This window comes from Trachypithecus francoisi, unplaced genomic scaffold (genome assembly GCF_009764315.1).
Source record: "Trachypithecus francoisi isolate TF-2019V2 unplaced genomic scaffold, Tfra_2.0 Contig01579, whole genome shotgun sequence".
NCBI lineage: Eukaryota > Metazoa > Chordata > Mammalia > Primates > Cercopithecidae > Trachypithecus > Trachypithecus francoisi.
The window spans coordinates 29,096,350-29,112,884 of record NW_022681442.1 but is presented as its reverse complement, the minus strand read 5'-3'; the positions used below and the strand labels follow the sequence as shown (position 1 = coordinate 29,112,884).

Sequence of the window (16,535 nt, the reverse complement as noted above, 5' to 3'; positions counted from 1 at the left end):
TTCCACTTCGGCCTCTCAAAGTGTCGGAATTATGGGTGTGAGCCACTGTGCCCAACTCAGAGTTCATACTCTTAATGAATGTATTCTCTTGCCTTTTGAGCAATTATATCATGTACTCCAATAAGCTACCATCTATATTTAAAAAAATTTTTTTTTGGCTGGGCACAGTGGCTCATGCCTATAATCCCAGCACTTTGGGAGGCTGAGGCAGGTGGCTCACTTGAGGTCAAGAGTTTGAGATCAGCCTGGCCAACATGGTGAAACCCCATCTCTATTAAACATACAAAAAATTAGCCAGGCATGGTGTCATGTGTCTGTAATCCCAACTACCCCGGAGGCTGAGGCACAAGAATCACTTGAACCTGGGAGGCAGAGGTTGCGGTGAGCTGGGATCGTGCCACTGCACTCCAGCCTGGGCAACAGAGTGAAACTGTGTCTTAAAAAAATAATAATAAGGCTGGGCGTGGTGGCTGACACCTGTAATCATAGCAATTTGGCAGGCCGAGGCAGGCGAGTCACCTGAGGTCGGGAGTTCAAGACCAGCCTGACCAACATAGACAAACCCTGTGTCTACTAAAAATACAAAATTAGCCAGGCGTGGTGGCACATGCCTGTAATCCCAGCTACTAGGGAGGCTGAGACAGGAGAATTGCTTGAACCTGGGAGGTAGAGGTTGCAGTGAGCCGAGATTGCACCATTGTACTGCAGCCTGGGCAACAAGAGTGAAAATCCATCTCAAAAAATTATAATAATAATAAATAAATAAAATAAAATAAAAAATAAAGTTTTTTCTGTTTATATTCTTTTGATGGACAGTTTCTTTAATTTAAGTGTAATCTTTCTATGTTCATATTCTGTCAATTAAAAATAAAATAAATGTAGTTTTCCCTCCCCCTCATTAGCTTGGTTAATCAAGAGCTGATTTTATTTGTATTGTCATAGCCTCTTCTGGTTTTTGCCTTTTGTACTTTCTTGCCCCTTGTACCATGTCTGTTCTATCTTGGTGGTGGCTGCTTAACCTGGGCAGGTTGAAAGAGTAGCAGGACTCCTCCTGTCCTGCCTTTTAGCATAGAGACCAATTCTGGAGATGATGATGGTATCATGAAGAAGATGATGATAGCCTTTTCCCCCTTTGTTTAGTACTTACTATCTTCCATGTCATTGTGTTAATTGCTTTACAATCTTATCAGGTTCTCATTATTTCTATTTTATAGATAAGAAAAGTGAGTCTCTTGAGGGGTTAAATGAATTGCTCAAAGTTACAGATCTAGGGGTAAAAGAGCTGGGTTTGAATTCGGCTGTTTGAGTACAAAGTTTGAGCTTTTTTGTTTTGTTTTTTGAAACAGGGTCACGCTGTGTCACCCAGGCAGGAGTGTAGTGGCACAATCATGGGTCAGGGCAGCCTCAACCTCCTGGGCTCAAGCAATTCTCCCACCTCAACCTCCCAAGGAGCTGGGACTACAGGCATGCACCACCACACCTGGCTAAGTTTTCAAATTTTCTGTAGAGTTAAGGTTTCACTATGTTGCCCAGGCTGGTCTCAGATGCCTGGGCTAAAGCAATCCTCCTGCCTCAGCCTCCCAAAGTGTTGGGATTACAGGCGTGAACCACTGCATTCAGCCTCAGAGTTTGAGCTTTTAACCACTGGGCTATTCCACCTCTCTGAACACCGGCCTAACCCAACTTCCTCATCTCTCTTGTTAAACTCAGAGGCCCAGGTTTCATCTCCTCACTGGTCACGTGTTGGGAGCAATGTCTGCAGCTGCCTTTACAGCCTTCCAAATGGATTCATTGCAGTGTCAGCAGAAGGCTTTGGGAACAGGGAATTAATCTTGCCTGAATGGGGACCCAGCATTACAGTATTAATAATGGAGATAGAATAGCAAACAGATGTGGGGAGTAAAGGGACTATGCTGAACCTTAATTTATATTTTTAATAAGAACCTGCAGAGAGTATTTAGTGCAGCTAGCCTGTACCTTTTTGTTGACAGATTTATTTTGGTTAAAAGAATACCATTTCCTATGTGGCTTAAGGATTCTTCCAGTCTACCTGCTAGGTATAGGCCCAAGGCCCAAAATAACATGAAGAATGTGATTGAGCAAGCCTCATATTTCAGAAGGGGCAACTTCTTAATTTGAAATAGGACCTTATTCCTTATTGTTTTTTATGGTTTAATACTACCCTCTTATATGTGTTTCATTTCTACATGGTACAGCACTTTGTATTCATATGTCATTTATGACAAGAGTGAAACCTCTATTTGGGTTTTCTTTTTTTTTGAGATGGAGTCTTGCTCATTGCCCAGGCTGGAGTGCAGTGGCGCAATCTCGGCTCACGGCAAGCTCTGCCTCCCGGGTGCACGCCATTCTCCTGTCTCAGCCTCCTGAGTAGCTGGGACTACAGGTGCCCGCCACCATGCCCGGCTAATTTTTTGTATTTTTAGCAGAGACAAGGTTTCATCGTGTTAGCCAGTATGGTATCTATCTCCTGACCTTGTGATCTGCCCACCTCGGCCTCCCAAAGTGCTGGGATTACAGGCATGAGCCACCGTGCCCGGCCTCTATTTGGGTTTTCATGTCACCAATCAAGCCTAGTATTTTCCAGTATTACATCCTGGTACTAGAAGGATATGGAAGAAATGTTCTCAGATATTTACCCAGTTCTGGTCTATGTTGCAAAAGTCAAGAGTACCTCTGTAGGCTGGGCATGGTGCCTCACGCCTATAGTCCTAGCACTTTGGGAGGTCGAGGCAGGAGGATCGCTTGAGCCCAGGAAGTTCGACACCAGCCTGGGCAACATAGTGAGACCCCCCCATCTCTACAGAAAATACAGAAATTAGCCAGACATGGTGGTGTGCATCTGTAGCCTTAGCTACTTGGGAGGCTGAGGTGGGAGGATCACTGGAGCCTGGGAGTTCGAGGCTGCAGCGAGCCATGATTGCGCCACTGCACTCCAGTTCAGCTGACAGAGCGAGACCTTATCTCAAAAAGTAAATAAAGAAAAATAATAAAACAGAAATAGATACCTTTATAATTGGCCTTGTACTGGGATGACTGGTTTCTTTTTGATCCTGTTAAGTTTTTTGAAGAAAAATGTGATTTTCCACACATTTCATAATGGTGGGACCTCTTTAAAATGACTTAATGAATCCTCGTTTACATTAGTACTCAAAGCTGAAGTCAGAAAGACAAGTGTTGTGCCATCCAGCTTAAGTGCTAAGAGGTGCTGGGTGGGAATGATGGCAAATGGATCTCTGGCAGCAATGCTTCTTCCACTGTCTGTGTCTTCTCTTCAGCAAGAAAGAAGCAAAAGCATTGGTTTGTTTTTTCAGCACACATTCATCAAGCACCTACTTTGTATCAGACATAGAACATCATAATAGATGTCTTGGGGATAAAATAGCAAGACATAATTCTTGTCTAAAGGAGCTCATGTTCTAGAGGGGAGATAAACATAAAAAGATTGTTATAGTATTGAGTAATAAATGCTACAGTCCATGGGTGTAAAATATGATCTGGGAGCAGAGCAGAGGGAGTAACTTCTAGTCAGGCTGCTGAATTGCTAAAGGCTGCAGGGAGGAGGTAAAGTTTGAGAGGAACCCTGTAGGAAGGGGCCTGGGATGCCATCTGCAGCCTGACGCTATACGGTACCAACAGTGCTTTTAGGAGTTAGAGGGACTTGAAAAGCCTTCTAGCTCAGTATTTCGAAATCTTCTGGTGCCACATTCATAATTGTCACCACTTGTAGTATTATTTATTTCATGTTCTTTTTAAGTTATCCTCTCCTTTTTAAAACTGATATACATTTATTTTTATTTTTATTTTTGAGACGGTCTCCCTCTGTTGCCCAGGCTGGAGGGCAGTGGCAAGGTCACGGCTCACTGCAGCCTCAATCACCCTGGCTCAAGTGATCCTCCTACCTCAGCCTCCCAGGTAGCTGGGATCACAGGCATGCAGCACCACACCTGGCTAATTTTTTGTTGTTGTTGTTGACATGAGGCCTCGCTATGTTGCCCAGGCTGGTCTGGAACTACTAGACTCAAGCAGTCCTCCCTCCTTGGCCTCTCAAAGTGCTGGGATTGTAGGCAAGAGCCACTGCTCCTGGCAACAGCATTTATTAAATGCCTGTTGTGTACCTCCTCCTATTATGATTTTTTCCTTCTCCTTACAACCTGTTGAGGGTAGGGACAGGCGGAAGTGAGGGGTCCTCTGCATTTCTTCTTGCTCCTGGCAGGCATGCTTCAGGGGTAGGAGAGGATGCCCACCCTGGTAACCCTAAAAGGGATGAAGAGTACAATGACTTAATAAGCCTTGGGATGGCCATTTTCATTCAAGTTCTTTCCTTATTCACATTCACTAAAGGAAACCAGGCAATAAAGCACTTGTTTTGATCAAAGATTCTTTTTTTTTTTTTTTTTTTTTTTTTTTGAGATGGAGTCTTGCTCTGTCGCCCAGGCTGGGGTGCAGTGGCCGGATCCAGCTCACTGCAAGCTCCGCCTCCCGGGTTTACGCCATTCTCCTGCCTCAGCCTCCCGAGTAGCTGGGACTACAGGCGCCCACCACCTCGCCTGGCTAGTTTTTTGTATTTTTAGTACAGACGGGGTTTCACCGTGTTCGCCAGGATGGTCTCGATCTCTTGACCTCGTGATCCACCCGTCTCAGCCTCCCAAAGTGCTGGGATTACAGGTTTGAGCCACCGCGCCCGGCCCGATCAAAAGATTCTTAAGAAGCCATTTCTGAAGTTGGAGAGATGGAACAAGTTCCAGGTCCAGGCAGCCACAGGAGAGAACAGAGTGCTTTTCTAGGAACCTCAAGGTTGTTCCCAACTGACCTGAGTGGAGAGACTGTCCTTTGGGACTCTTCCCTGGGACTTGGGAGGTGTCAAACAGCTGAGCCTCAGCTGCCAAGTCCTGTCGGAGCTTGCAGGTCTGGCCTTCCCCTTTATGGCCAGGCAGCTGTGAACTGGAATGTGGGGGGATCTATGTGGCTGTAGAAGTGGTTTCAGCATCACTCTCTGTGAGGATTTCTGGCTGCCCTTGATACCACCAACAGCTCTGGCTGGACAGAGCCTACAGGGCCCTAACCGAGGCTGGAAGGCTGGGTAGTTGGATAATACATTTGAGAACTTAGGCAGACTTCCCTGGTGGGATTTTTCTCAGGGCAGGTCATCTGCTGTACATGTTGGGCTGGTTCCAGAGACAGCCTTCATGTGGAGTTAGCCCAAAAGCATAGGTCGTGCCCATGCCTCACCACCATGGGAGATCTAGGCTCTGTCCCACAAATGTGACTTCTTGGCGTTCATGTCCAATGGAGTTTGGAGCAGTTCTGCACCCCCCTTGGGGGCTGGAACTGCTGCTGACAGGCTTTCTGGGGCTGCCTCTACCTGGTTGGTGGAGAGCCTCCCTTTCCCTCATGTTCTTAGCTGGGCTCTGCACTCACATGAGTTATTTATTAAAACACTGGATACAGATTAACTTTTCCACTTGTTGTTTAGTGTGGCCTCGGTCTCCTGCAGTTGAGAAATGCTAAGTTTTCCTCCTCAAAGCTTAGTTTGCAGGAATTTCTTTTTTTTTGAGATGGAGTCTTGCTCTGTCACCCAGGCTGGAGTGCAATGGTGTGATCTCAGCTCACTGCAACCTCCACCTCCCAGGTTCAAGTGATTCGCCTGCCTCAGCCTCCCAAGTAGCTGGGACTACAGGCGCGTGCCACCACGCCTGGCTAATTTTTGCATTTTTAGTAGAGACGGGGTTTCACCATGTTGGCTGGGCTGGTCTCGAACTGCTGACCTCAGGTGATCCACCCACAGGTGTGAGCCATCCTGCCTGGCCTGCAGGAACTTTTTAACATGTCGCTTCCAAGAGAGGTCCTTTCTTTGCCATACACATCTGTACTGGGAGCTTGGTCCCTCCTCTGGTTGGACCTTTGCTCTCCTCCTAGAGCTCTCATGAGGCTGGCAACCAGAATGCCTCCCTAAGCCACTGGGCCCAGCCATGGCTAAGTTTAGCAGGCTAGAAGAAATGTTCTGCAGGCTCATTGGGGGGCACACCTCCCCAAAGCCTGGTCCCTCTGCGTTTCCTCTCAGGGATGTTCAGTGTCAGGATGACTATTTGCATGAGATGGTAGAGTTCCCTGCTAAGAACAGGGGATCAGGACCACCAAGCAAGAGTGAGGCTCCCTTGGTCTTGGCCCAGTGTGGCAGTGCCCAACAGGGACTCTCTAGAACCCTTTCTGAGGCCAAAGCTGTCACTTAGGGTTGGAGTTCAGGCCCCAAATCTCTGAATTTGTGAATTTTTAAAGTTGAGGAGAATTTCTTTTCTTTTTCTTTCTTTCTCTTTCTTTTTTTTTTTTTTTTCTTTTGAGATAGAGTCTTCCTTTGTTGCCCGGGCTGGAGTGCCGTGACACGACCTCAACTCACTGCAGTCTCTGCTGGGATTATAGGCGGGTGCCACCATGCCCGGCCAATTTTTTATTTTTACTAGAGATGGGATTTTTACCATGTTGGCCAGGGTGGTCTCAAACTCCTGACCTCAGGTGATCTACCCATCTCAGCCTCCCAAAGTGCTGGAATTTCTTTTCTTTTGTAGCTACAGGAAGATCTGTATTGTGGGGGTTCCCAGCAGATGCCTGTGGGTGCATGGCTTTGTCCTTTATATTTTTTAGTAGAGACGGGGTTTCACTGTGTTAGCCAGGATGGTCTCGATCTCCTGACCTCGTGATCCGCCCGTCTCGGCCTCCCAAAGTGCTGGGATTACAGGCTTGAGCCACCGCGCCCGGCCATGGCTTCGTCCTTTATTAAGCATTTCATTTGCAGTATGGATTGTTTCTTCCTTCATGGGGTAAGGGTTACAAATTCTCCAATTCAGAGAGTCCCTCAACAGTTGGGAAAAAACTTGTCCAGCTGACCCAGTTAAACTCACTTTTTTTTTTTTTTTTTGAGACGGAGGCTTGCTCTGCTGCCCAGGTTGGAGTAGAGTGGCACAATCTTGGCTCACTGCAAGCTCCGCCTCCCAGGTTCGTGCCATTCTCCTGCCTCAGCCTTCCGAGTAACTGGGACTACAGGTGCCTGCCACTATGCCCAGCTAATTTTTTGTATTTTTAGTAGAGACGCGGTTTCACCGTGTTAGCCAGGATGGTCTCGATCTCCTGACCTCGTGATCCGACGGAGTCTCGCTCTGTTGCCAGGCTGGAGTGCAGTGGTATGATCTTAGCTCACTGCAACCTCCACCTCCCGGGTTCAACCAATTCTTCTGCCTCAGCCTCCCAAGTAGCTGGGACTACGGGCGCATGCCACCATGCCCAGCAAATTTTTGTATTTTTAGTAGAGATGGAGTTTCACCATGGTGGCCAGGATGGTCTCGATCTCTTGACCTCATGCTGGGATTATAGGTGTGAGCCTCTGTGCTGGCCTAAACTCACTTTTAAAAAACTGTAGCTGGGCACAGTGGCTCACACCTGTAATCCCAGCATTTTGGGAGGCTGATCACCTGAGGTCAGGAGTTCGAGACCAGCCTGACCAACATGGCGAAACCTGTCTCTACTAAAACTACAAAAATTAGCTGGGCGTGGTAGCTGGCACCTGTAATCCCAGCTACTGGGGAGGCTGAGACAGGAGAATCGCTTGAACCCGGGAGGCAGAGGTTGGAGTGAGCTGTGACTGCACCATTGCACTCTAGCCTGGGCAATAAGAGTGAAACTCCATCTCAAAAAAAAAAAAAATTAGCTGGGCATGGTGGCATACACCTGTAATCCGAGCCACTTGGGAGGCTGAGGCAAGAGAATCACTTGGACCTGGGAGGCAGAGATTGCAGTGAGCCAAGATCTCGCCACTGCACTCCAGCCTGAGTTAAGGAGTGAGACGCTGACCCGTCCCTGCAAAAAAACAAAAACAAAAACTGAGTGGTGTAGTATTGTGACTACCAGGCCAGAGTGGTGCCAGGTAGGTCAGTACTGGGAAAGTTCCTTCTCTTCCTCAAGAGACTTAGAAGCCTTTATGGGTTTGATGCAATCTGGTCTCTCAGTCCCAGGATTTTCCCCTGTTCAGCCCACCCTTTTGGGCTCTCCTCTTCCAGGCTGTGCTATTTTCTATTTTGAATGCTATTCCCCATACCTTTCTTTTTTTTTTTTTTTTTTTTTTGAGGTGGAGTCTTACTCTGTCGCCCAGGCTGGAGTGCAATGGCACGATCTCAGCTCACTGCAAGCTCCGCCTCCCGGGTTTACGCCATTCTCCTGCCTCAGCCTCCCAAGTAGCTGGGACTACAGGCGCCCGCCACCTCGCCCGGCTAGTTTTTTGTATTTTTTTAGTAGAGACGGGGTTTCACCGTGTTAGCCAGGATGCTCTCGATCTTCTGACCTCGTGATCCACCCATCTCGGCCTCCCAAAGTGCTGGGATTACAGGCTTGAGCCACCGCGCCCGGCCCCCCATACCTTTCATGTCCTGGGTCTGGGTTTGCTAGCCTCTCCCTTATCCACCTTTCTGATTCAGGGGTCCTAACTCTGGCCTTTGGCCCTTGACTCCTGAATTCATTCATGTATCTTGCCTCTGAGGTATTCAATGCAGCTCCATTTCTTGTTTCAATAGTTCAGTTCTGATGTTGTTTCTGAGATGTGTCTGGTGGGATCTTATGTTTTATGACCTCAGCCCTGAGGAATGATATCCTCACCCATCCAACTAACTTTGTAGCTTGCTGTCCTGCCTACCAAGCTCTCAACACAGAGGACCAGGCTGTGCAGCACACCCACCAGTAGAGCTATGTTGAGACCCCTGTACAGGCAGAACATTGGACAAGATGACGTGTTTGAGTGTGGAGACAATGAAGAATGTGACGAGTGCCTGCCCTTAAAAATGCAGCATGTTCCTGGCTAACATGGTGAAACCCCGTCTCTACTAAAAAATACAAAAAACTAGCCGGGCGAGGTGGCGGGCGCCTGTAGTCCCAGCTACTCGGGAGGCTGAGGCAGGAGAATGGCGTGAACCCGGGAGGCGGAGCTTGCCGTGAGCTGAGATCCGGCCACTGCACTCCAGCCCGGGCCACAGAGCGAGACTCCGTCTCAAAAAAAAAAAAAAATGCAGCATGTGCTTGGTAGGAAATGGTGAGGTCCCTGAGAAAGAAGACGGCAGTGAGGATTGGGACTGGGAGCAGCTTCCTGTCTCCCTGTGACTTTGAGGCTCTCTCCCCTCACCCTGTTACCTGGTTCCAAGAAACTTTAAACATGTAATAATAATTACAAATAATTATAGCCCTTACTCTGTATAAGGCACTGTTCTAAGTGCTTTATATAAACTCTTTAATCCTCAGAACAACTCTATGGTGTAGGAATTATTATCCTTATTTTACACATAAGGAAACTGAGATGCAGAAATGTTAAGGAATTCATCCGCCCAGCCAGTGAATGCTGGAGCTGGGATATAAACCCAGGCAGTCTGGATCCAGTAGTCACCACCTCTTTTTTCTACCTCCTGCGGAGAGCTGGAGAATTCTATTCAAAATTATGCTGCTAAATTCAAAGTTATCTTGGATTAATGGAATGAAATGACCATGACTGAGTAGAGTTAACCAGGAAGTGCTTTGTGGGGGGGAAATGTTGAGCTGGATGTGGAAGCTATCTATCTGCCTGCCTATCTATCTATCTATCTATCTATCTATCTATCTATCTATCTATTTATTTTTGACACAGGGCCTGGCTCTGTCGCCCAGGCTGGAGTGCAGTGGTGCCATCTTGGCTCACTGCGACCTCTGCTTCCCAGGCTCAAGTCATCCTCCCACCTCAGCCTCCTGAGTAGGTGGTACTACAGGCGCGCACCACCATGCCTGGCTAATTTTTATATTTTTTGTAGAGATTGGGTTTTGCCATGTTGTCCAGGCTAGTCTCAAACTCATGAGATCAAGTCATCCCAAAGTGCTCGGATTGTAAGTATGAGTCACTGTGCCCGACCTGGAAGCAGCTTTTAAAGAAAGAGTTCTTCAGGATAATGGCAGGAGGGTAAAACGGGACAGTAGGTGACAGGTGTCATCTCTCAAGTCAAGACTTTGCCAACCAGGCTGGGCGTGGTGGCTCACTCCTGTAATCCCAGCACTTTCGGAGGCTGAGGCAGGCAGATCACCTGAGGTCGGGAGTTCAAGATCGGCCGGGCCAACATGGTGAAACCCTGTCTCTACTAAAAAAACACGAAAATTAGCCGGGCGTGGTGGCGGGTGCCTGTAATCTCAGCTACTCAGGAGGCCGAGGCAGGATAATTGCTTGAACCCAGGAGGCAGAGGTTGCAGTGAGCTGAGATCATGCCATTGCACTCCAGCTTGGACAACAAGAGAGAAGCTCTGTCTCGAAAAAAAAAAAAAAGACTTCTGCAACCTTATCGTAGTCATTTACAGTAAGTTGCCAGGAAAGTCTGCAACTTTTAAAAACATAAACATTTCTGGCTTAGGTGACAAGTTCCCATGGTCGTGCTGCTGCTTCTGTGGTCAGGGATGTGCCCAGCATCTCAGTAGTCCTTATATCAATGCAGATAGTCATTTAAATTTTTAAAAATTCCTTTAATGATTTATTTTTAATCAATAGACTTTATCTTTTTGTGGGTTTTTCTTCGAGCTGGAGTCTCGCCCTTTTCGCTCAGGCTGGAGTGCAGCGGTACAATCTCAGCTCACTGCAACCTCCGTTTCCTGGGTTCAAGTGATTCTCCTGCCTCAGCCTCCCGAGTAGCTGGGATTACAGGTGCCCGCCACCACACCCAGCTATTTTTGTATTTTTAGTAGAGAGGGGGTTTCGCCATGTTGGTCAGGCCGGTCTTGAACTCCTGACCTCAGGTGATCTGCCCACCTCGGCCTCCCAAAGTGTTGGGATTGCAGATATGAGCCACTGCGACCGACCAACTTTATGTTTTAGAGCAGTATTAGGCTTACAGAAAATTGAGCCAATAGTACAGAGTTCCTGTCTATCCCCTTCTCTCTTTACTTATAGTTTCCCCTATTATTAACACCTTGCATTAGCGTGGTATATTTGTTATCTTTGAGGAACCAATATTGATACTTATTACTACCTTAAGTCCATAGTTTACCTTAGGGTTCACTCTTTGTGTTGTACAGTTCTTTTTTTTTTTTGAGACAGAGTCTTGCTCTGTCGCCCAGGCTGGAGTGCAGTGGCCAGATCTCAGCTCACTGCAAGCTCTGCCTCCCGGGTTCACGCCATTCTCCTGCCTCAGCCTCCCGAGTAGCTGGGACTACAGGTGCCCACTACCATGCCCGGCTAGTTTTTTGTATTTTTTAGTAGAGACGGGGTTTCACCGTGTTAGCCAGGATGGTCTCGATCTCCTGACCTCATGATCCACCCGTCTCGGCCTCCCAAAGTGCTGGGATTACAGGCTTGAGCCACTGTGCCCAGCCCTTTTTTTTTTTTTAAGGCAGAGTTTCACTCTTGTTGCCCAGGCTGGAGCACAATGGTGCGATGTCAGCTCATTGCAACCTCCACCTCCTAGGTTCAAGTGATTCTCCTGCCTCAGCCTCCTGAGTAGCTGGGACTACAGGCGCCTGCCACCACGCCCAGCTAATTTTTTTGTATTTTTAGTAGAGATGGGGTTCTACTATGTTGGCCAGGCCAGTCCCGAACTCCTGACCTCAAGTGACCCGTCTCTCTCGGCCTCCCAAAGTGCTGGGATTACAGGCGTGAGTCACCACGCCTGGCCAGTTCTTGGGTTTTGTCAAATGCATGTCATGTATACACCATCACAGCGCCATACAAACTAGTTTCACTGCTCTAAAAATCCTTTGTGCTCCACCTGTTCATTCCTCCCTCCCCCTAAACCCCTGGCAACCACTGTTTGGTTTTTTTACTATCGCTGTAGTTTTTGCCTTTTCTAAAAGGTCATAGAGTTGGAATCAAATAGTATGTAACTTTTGCAGACTAGCTTCTTTCACTGAGTAATATGCAGTTAAGGTTCCGCTGTGCCTTTTGGTGGCTTGATAGCTCCTTTCCTTTTATCACTTGATAATATTCCATTGTTTGTTACGTACCACAGTTTTTTCTTTCACCTTTTGAAAAACATATTGATTGCTTCCAGTATTTTTTGGCGATTTTTAATTAAGCTGCTATAAACATTTATATGCAGGTTTTTGTGTGGACATATGTTTTCAATTCATTTGGGTAAATACCACGGAATGTAATTGCTAGATCGTATGTTAAGACTATGTTTAGCTTTATGAGAAGCTGCCAAACCATTTTCCACAGTGGCTGTTCCATTTTTCATTCCCACAAGCAATGAATGAGAGTTCCTATTGTTCTGTGTCCTCATCAGCATTTGTTATTGTCTGTTTTTTGGATTTTAGCCATTCCAATAGGTGTGGAGTGGTATCTAATTGTTTTAATTTGCAGTTTTCTCATGACATATGCTGTTGAGCATCTTTTCATATGCTTGTCTGCCATCTGTGTATCTTCTTTGGTGACATGTCTTTGTTTTTCTTCCTAACCTCCAGCCACTCCCCATTCTACCCTTACCCATACATACCTTTTTCTCACATCATGAGTTCAGACCATGGGGCTAATTATGCTTTCTGGCATAGTTTCCTTTTGGTCACTTCTCAAGCCGTTAAATGTGTTAGATCCCGAGTAGGTGCTGGGCCTACCTTCGAATTCCTAAGTCACTGTTGGTTTTAACTGGGACTGGCTCATGAGTTCTCTACCTGATATTCTCCAATGATGGTGTATTCCATAAAGTGTAGCTGGTACTGAGATCTGCCACCTCAATCCCCAGGTTTGAGATTGATTCTGTCCTCCAGTACAGACTATAGAAAGACTGATATGCAGACTTGTCCATTTCATACCCTCTTGGGCTTAACCTTGCCTTTGATGAGAAATGCGTATACCATGCTCCTTTGAAGCCCCAACCAGATCTCAAACTCTGTTAAACCAGCATCAAGAAGACAACGTCTAAAACTTTCCTGGCCTGGCCTTTTGCTGTTAAATTCATTATTGTTATCCAACGTCTTAGTTGTAAATTTGCTTTTTTTTCCCACTTGTAAAGACAGTTGAACCATTTTACTAAAAATGTTGGGAATTAGAAATGTGAGAAAACAATTACTCATAATCCTATCACCTTTTGTTTACAATTCTATGTCTGTTCTTATGATGATTTCTGTAAATAACTCCTAGGGAGTGATGCTGTCCCAGTAGTGTGCAGGGATTTTGCTTTGCATGCATTTCGTCTTCTTAGTGAGGACTTAACATCTTCTGAGGCTTCCCTGCTGCCTGCTTAATGCTGTTGTCTGAATTCAGCTTGCCCATTGTTGCCAGGGTTTCTAGATTCTGAAAACAGCACATTTGCTTGGGAAGATGGCTCTTATCCACTGCCATGTTACATTAACAATATTCCTGTTTTTCCTCCTTGACGTCTCACAGCAGTGAAGAGTGGTTTAGGTAGTATATGTACTAACTGTGCTGTTTGCCTACTTCTCAGATCACAGCTTTACTATCACACATAGTGGTAGCTGTCCTGAGGGGTTGTGTTGTTCCAGTTGTTGCCTTTATTGTTATTTTCCCCTTAGAACAGTTGAGATTTGGTGATCAATGTCACCTGGAGATAAATACCACAAGCCTCCCCCTTTCTTGGGTGCATGGGTACAGAGGACTGAGATTGGTTTACAGAGGGTCCCAGGGTCCTCGTACTCGAGGGACACAGAAGGTTCACAGGCATAAGCACAAATGCCCAGAGCTCCTTTTCAGGTAATTGCCTGAAACAAATGGGCTACCATTTAGGGCTTATGAGAGACCTTCTGTCGCACAGGAAGTCAAATAACTTAATAATACTGTATGTTTACAGCAGGACTAGATCTAGAGACCTAGAGAAGGGGTGGTCCACTGTGCTTTCCTAGCACTGGGTTGTAGGTAAGCACACACACTTAGTTCCCATTTATCGTTGATCGCTGGCCTCTCTTTTTCTTTGGAAGGCCAGACATTCGTCTGCTACGTAGATTGTCATCGTTGGGACACAGTTCTGGACATGAGGCTTGTAGTAACAAGCAACATAAACCTGGTCCTGGTCCTCATCGGGTTGAAGGGTCCTTGAGCTGGAAGACATTGTGGGGAGGTGGGCCTGATACAGCTTCAGAGCCTTAGGTTATCACCTGGTGCCTCTTTGTCTCCTCTTCTGCAGTCCATGGCTTGAGGCCTAGTGGAGGGCTCTTGGCAAGAAGGAGTCCTGAGGCTCAGAAATGTGACCAGGCCTGAGTTTGAGGCTGAGACAGTTGTCCATTTGTCAATGAGATATAGCGTCACAGCAGCTTCTCAGAGAGATTTGGTTCACTGGAGTCCAGGCCCACAGCATGTTAGTAAAAGATAGTGGCCCTCAAAGATCCCTTTCCTTCCTACTCCTATGTTACTCAGGCTTTTAGAGTCCCTGGTCATAGAATCAGCTTAGCCACAGGAAGGCCAATCAAAGAGAAGTTTTTGTTTTTCTAGTACTAACCCTCATGTGATACCTGGGACCTCTTGGAGCCCTGCCTCCGACCACCAGTTTCCCTTACTCTGACCTCAAGCCTTTCAACATGATGTCAGGCTGCCCAGGGCCATGGCTATGGGGAGGAGTAACAGCTAGAGAATGGGGCTTGGCCCAGGCTCCCAGTCCCAGGGGGTCGAGCTGGCTAGCTGTGCTTTTGGCCTGTGATGGATTTGACTCTTCAAGGCTTCTGACAAAGCTTGGTTGGTTAGAGGAAAAATGTAGTGAAAACCTACAGGCAACACCATGGCTTGCCCTAACCCTCCCGTCTTCCTGTTCTAACTTTTCCCATATATCAGGTTGCAGACATGCTGGATTCCCACCCTCCTTGAGCCACGCTGGCAATTTCTCATTCCTGTACCAGTGGTTTTGCATAGATAAAAGGCCCAGAAGGAAGACGGTCACTGAGCAGGGAGCCTTCAGAATTAGACCTTCTTCAGCCAGGGCCAGTGGGCAGTCATCTCATGAATCATGCTCAGAACCATCCAGTGGCTTCCTGTCTCACTTGAGTAAAGGCCAAAGGCCATCACCTTTAAGGTCCTTTGTACTCTCTTCAATCGGCCTTATCTCTGGTTGCTCTGCTCTTCCTACTCTGCCCCCCTTGCTTTTCCTCTGAAGTTCCAGGCATTTGTCTACCTCAGGGCCTTTGCACTTAGTCTCCCTATGCCTGCAAAGTTCTGCCTGCAGATAACTTCATACCTTACCTCACCTCCTCAGACCCTACCTCAAATATCTCCTCTCAATCAGGCCTTCCCTGACCTCCTTATTTAAAAAGGAAATCCTGCACCCTCCCCCCAGAAAGCAGTATCCCCCTTTCCTGCCTAATTCTCCTTTTTAAAAATTTATATGTTTGTATAGTCAGAGTCTCACTATGTTACCCAGGCTGGTCTTGGACTCCTGGACTGAAGCGATCCTTCCGTCTTGCCTCCTAAAGTGCTGAGATTACAGACATGAGCCACCGCACCCAGCCTAATTCTTCTTTTGATTTTTTTTTCTTTTTCTTTTTTTAAAGACAGTCTTGTTCTGTCGCCCAGGCTGGAGTGCAGTGGCCAGATCTCGGCTCACTGCAAACTCCACCTCCCGGGTTTACGCCATTCTTCTGCCTCAGCCTCCTGAGTAGCTGGGAATCCAGGCACCCGCCACCTCGCCCGGCTAGTTTTTTTGTATTTTTTTAGTAGAGACGGGGTTTTACCGTTTTAGCCAGGATGGACTGGATCTCCTGACCTCGTGATCCGCCCGTCTCGGCCTCCCAAAGTGCTGGGATTACAGGCTTGAGCCACCGCACCCGGCCCAAGAAATTTTTTTTTTTTAAATCACCATCTAACCTCTTTTACTTACGTACTTATTTGTCTTGTTTCTTGTCTGTTCCCCCTCCTTCCCACTAGAACATAAGCTCCCTGAAGATAGGGGTGGAAATCTGCTTTATCCATTAATGTTTCTCCAGTACATCAGCAAATATTTGTTGAACAAATGAATAAAATGGAGGAAGCTCTTGCTTTGGGGTTTTTCCGACTGTTGGAAAAATATTCTCACCACTGGAGACAGAGAATTCTCCTGGCCCAGCACCAAGCGCGAGCTTTTAGCTTGTTCAAGAGCACTTCTTCAGTTTGGACCCTTATTCCCATGGGAGAGGAGACATTCCAAGGGCATTTTCATAGGAGTCAGAGCCTTTCTGTGGGAGGAGGTATGTGATTTTGGAAAAATTGTCTGAACCTTGCTTTATTTTATTTTATTTTATTTTTTATTTTCAAGACGGAGTCTTGCTGTGTCGCTCAGGCTGAAGTGCAGTGGTGTAAGCTCGGCTCACTGCAACCTCTACCTCCTGGGTTCAAGCAATCCTCCTGCCTCAGCCTCCCAAGTAGCTGGGATTACAGAGCATGCCACCACGCCTGGCTAATTTTTGTATTTTTAGTAGAGATGGGGTTTTGCCATGTTGGCCAGGCTGGCCTCAAACTCCCGGCCTTAAGTGATCTGCCTGCATCGGCCTCCCAAAGTGCTGAGATTATAAGCATGAGCCACTGTATCTGGCCTGAACCTTGCTTTATAAGGTGA

The 16,535-nt window shown here is 46.9% G+C and overlaps 1 protein-coding gene across 2 annotated transcripts in view; it reads left to right on the top strand.

The window, feature by feature from the left end:
• SUFU (SUFU negative regulator of hedgehog signaling) overlaps positions 1-16,535 on the top strand; it is a 136,464-nt gene that overhangs the window by 6,132 nt on the left and 113,797 nt on the right. The gene's annotated exons all lie outside the window — the stretch shown is intronic.